This window comes from Condylura cristata, unplaced genomic scaffold (assembly GCF_000260355.1).
Source record: "Condylura cristata isolate star-nosed mole 26May11 unplaced genomic scaffold, ConCri1.0 scaffold00038, whole genome shotgun sequence".
Taxonomy (NCBI): domain Eukaryota; kingdom Metazoa; phylum Chordata; class Mammalia; order Eulipotyphla; family Talpidae; genus Condylura; species Condylura cristata.
In genome coordinates this window covers 3,892,540-3,896,979 of record NW_004567139.1, presented here as the reverse complement: position 1 = coordinate 3,896,979, position 4,440 = coordinate 3,892,540, and the positions used below count along the sequence as shown (strand labels likewise).

The following is a 4,440-nucleotide window of genomic DNA, read 5'->3' as shown; positions in this document are numbered from 1 at the left end:
CGCCCCCACTGGCAACTGGACTCCTGCAGGGACACAGGGGCCTTTATTCCTGCCCAGGGAGCAGGAACAAGCTGCCCTTCTCTGCAAGGGCCGCATCCTCTGCGCTAGGTCACAGATGGGCTTCTCTCACGGGCTGTCAACATTGCCCTCTAGACCCTCGCAGGCGGCACAATTCACACTTGTTTCCTGGGAAACAGCAGCTCAGAACAGCAAGTAACCCCTGAACTTACCCAAAGGCTGTCTCTGGGGGACCCTTTGGCCTGAGCGCCAGGGTCAAAGGGGGGTCTCCCATTTTAACTGTTCTCCAGGGGCAAATTTTTGGTCAGGAGAGATGAAGGCGAGTGTGTCGTAAATATAAATCCTAACTAAATCTTTGGACACTTAATAGTAATCAAATCTAAGCATGCAGAGATGTTTCAAAGACATGAGTCGCCCCCACAAAACGTCCACAAAGACGGATTTTCATGAAAAGGGTAACAGCCCAGCTGAGTAGGCTTTCTGAGCGGCTCAACATACTTAGTAACTCTCATTTTACTGGCTGATCCCCTTTGTGGGGTGGGTGGGATTTTCAGCTGTGTTCTACCTCTGGCGTGCCTCATTTTTAAGCCACTCTGCTCTGCAGGAGAGACTCCCTGAAGTTTCTGCTCCCTAAGGACTGCCTGCTGTCCTCCCTGAAACCCACCTACAGGCTGACCCTGTCTCCCATCAGCTGTTATCAGTCTCAGATCTCAGTGTTGCAAGACCCTTGTGAGCCAGATTCCAGGAGCCAAAGGTCATTGCAGTCAAAGCCTCTGACTGCCTTAGAGAAGTCTGGGACCTCACTGGGACCTCATCAGAGCCTCAGAACTCTGTATCGAGGGTCCGCTCTGGTGGCGCAGGAGTTAAAGTCAGTGCAGTCAATCTATTGGTAGTCTCTGTAGCCTCAGTTCAATCCCAGGCCAGGGAGCTGACCCACACAGTGCAGCAGACCTCTCCTGTCTCCCCGCTGCTCCCCTCAACAGTGTGTTTCAGTGCCTTTTCCTGTTCTGCTCCCCACTCTGTCTCTGGTGAATCCTCTCACTCCCCACCATACACCTTTGACCTACACCCCAGTTCTTGTATACATACATACATGCATACTTACATACATACATAAAATCTTAAAAGAATTCTATAGCAAAGTCATCAGGATCACTTCAGAGTCCCTTGGGGTGGGTTAGAATGCAATTCTGTCCCCTGAATCCAAATCGTGTCCAAATCGTGCTTTGGGCCACACGTCCTGGCAGCCAGAGTCTAGTCATCACTTTGGGAACAGCACCATTGCGGAGACAGGCTGGAGCCTCTTCCCAGGACCAGCGTGCAGGCGAGAGGCATGGGCGGGGCTCCGGAGCAAGCCGGACCCCGGGAGCAAGCCGAACCCCGCCTCACACCATGGACAAAACGAACGCAAATGTAAGCATGAAAGCTAGAAGATGCTTAAAAGGAACATGGTATAAACCTTCGTGACCTTCGGTCAGGCAATGTTTATTTATGTGGTTAAGCGGCACCAAAAGTCCAGGCAGACAGTAAAAATTACCACTGGACTTCCAAATTCAAATTTTCTGTGCTTCGAGGCAGAAAATTCACGGATGGAAGATAATGTTTGCCATTCAAACATGACTAGTGTCCAGGACTCAGTATATGTATCTTAAAAATCTTGCAACTCAAACAGGAAAAGATAAGCAATTTAAAATAGCGAAAAAAAAAAAATACTTGAAATGAGGTCACATTACCGAGGGAGGCACAGACTGGAGGAATTATCAGTTAAGAGGCCACAGGCCTGACGTCAGGCCTTGTGGCCCATCTGCACCCCGGCCAATTCTGGTCAAGTCTGCAGCTGTCCAGCCTCCTTCTGGGTGCAGTACTGGCTGGTTGAAGTCCCAGTTACTGTCACCTCGCAATGATGGAGCAAGTCAGAGGCACAGGGCACAGCCCCGTGGGTGCCCTCCCCCAAGGCACCCCCACTCTATCAGAGCCCATTGGGTCCGCTCTCCACTGTACCTCTTCTCTCCCCGCCATCCTGTGGCCTCAATGCCACGCTCAGATTTCTAGGGTTTATTGTTGTCTGGCCCGTTGTTTCCTCTGTATTCCAAATGTCACCCAGTATTTGTGATTCTTCTTCTGGCTTCTTCATGTAGCATTAGCCCTTAGCATTACCTCCAGATTGAAATAGACATTTCTCTAGACATGATCTATAAATGGCCAAGATTCACATCAAAAGATGCTCGAAATTGTTGGACATTAAAGAAATGCAAATAAAAACTCAATGAGATCCCACTTTACATTCGCTAGAATGTTTCTAATTGAAGGGAAAATCAGAATATAATAAGTGTTAAGATGATGTGGAGATGTTTAAGTCAACCCTGATCAGAGTGTAAAATTGTCCAGCATTGTGGAAAATAGTTTGGCACTTTCTCAAAATGTTAAATATAGAGTTACCATAGAACCCAGGAATTTCACTCCTAGAAACAGAATTTAGAAAGTATATTCAAACAAAACTTACAAATAAATGTATTATTTATAATAGCCAAAAATGCAACTGCTCCAAATGGCTATCAAATGATGAATGAAATAGCATTTGATAAGCAAAACATGGTGTGGAATATTATTTAGCCATGAAAAAGAATGAGGCATTGCTACATATTGTAACATAGATGATTCTTGAAAATATTATGCTAAGTGAAGGAATCCAAACATAAAGGCTTCATATTGTATGGTTCTGCTTACATGAAATATTTAGGACAGGCAGAAAGTAAATTAGTGGCTGCCAAGAACTAGCGAGGAAGGGAGAGATAAGGGAAGAATTGGGCATGACTGATGGGAGGTACATAGTCTCTTTTGGGAGTGATGGAAGTTTTATGAAATTCAATAGCAGTGATGAGTGTACAACATTGAGAGTACTAAAAACCTCTGAATTGTGTATTTCAAAAATAGTGAATTTATGTTAAGCAAATTATATCTTAGCTTTTTAATTGTGAAAATTTAAAATCACACAACCCATAGAACCATAAATTATACATAAATAACTCTCCAAGTCAGGGGTTCCCAATCAAAAGGCCCATTAGTAGAAGTCAACAGAATAGACCAGAAATGACCAGGGAAATGGGATTTTTTTTTTAATAGACTACAGTGCTATTTTAGGTCAGTGAGTAAAATACAGATTATTCAGTAAATGGTTTGGGAGACAAAGAAAAAAAGTAAAAGCAATCCCTATGTCATGTATTCTACCAAAATAAATTAAAGATTTCAATGTAAACGAGAAAATAATTTTGAGTATTTGAAGGCTTTTCAGGTGGAGGAAGCAGCAAGAGTTAGTTTGTGGCTATGAAGAAAGCAGATGGCCCCGGGAAGCGGAGGTGTCTGCCGAGGTCATGGAAGTGCTCAGGTCATGGAAATGCTTAAGCAGCGGGAAGAAGGCTCCCCAGGGCAGTCTTGGGGGACCCCAGACAGGAAGTTGAGGGTATGAACTCTGGGTCAGGAAGACTTGGTGCAAAGCCACCCAAAGGACCTCCACCACTCGGGACAAGTTTCTTTACCCCTCAACCATATCACCTGTGATTCCAAGGACCAAGTGACAGATAGGACCCCTCTGGCCGGGGTGAGGTTTGCAAGTAGATGGCATTTCTGCTCTCTGCCAGGGAGATTGATTCCTGCGATGGGGAAAACGTGGACAGAATGTTCTCAAACATCCTTCCCAGTTCTTAAATTCCGTGAGGATAAAAATGGTCCAATTGTCCAATTGTAGAAGTCCGGAAGCGTCTGTTCCCCCAGGCAGCGTGAAAGGTCGTGGAGCTGGAAGCATGAAGCTGTTTCTTTCTAGAAATAGGATGAAAAGTCCTCTTCCTGATCCCTCCCCCGACTTGTTATTGGCAACAATAAAAGTGCTTTGTGTTTGTACCTTTCTCTAAAGGGACATGGGGACTGTCGCGAAAATCCCCCTGCATACAAGGTTTCTTTTGCCTGTTTTTCCCAGACATCCAAGGACTGTGAGAATTTCCAGGATATGAATTATAGTCTTTTACAATATTTGGTCTTCTTCCAGCCCTGCTTTGGACCTTTGACCTTGATGTGAAAAACAGACACCCCTTGTTTCCCCCAAGATGCAGACATAAGCTTTCAGATTGCACCACCTGCTGGTCAGATGTGGAACTCAACGAGGCCCGGAGGCTGCCCCAGGCTGGAAAGGCCGAGTCTGTCTCCCAGAATCTCACTGTGCCCTTGGGAGGTGACCGCTCACACTGTCACTAAACTGAGATGGATGCATCGCTGGACAAGGAGTGGAATTCTAAGGGGAAAGGGACCCCTTCTAAAATGCTCCCCGTTCCCCACACCAGCAGAGGTATATAAGCATCTGCTTTAAGGTGTCACTGAGCTCAAAACTATTTTTCAGACTGAGAGAGAAAGAATGAAAACCAGGAGATG

General features: G+C 45.7%; 1 protein-coding gene across 1 annotated transcript in view; it reads left to right on the top strand.

Annotated features, from left to right (window-relative positions):
• Positions 1–4,440, top strand: part of LOC105854408 — a 108,435-nt gene that overhangs the window by 820 nt on the left and 103,175 nt on the right. The window lies entirely within an intron of this gene.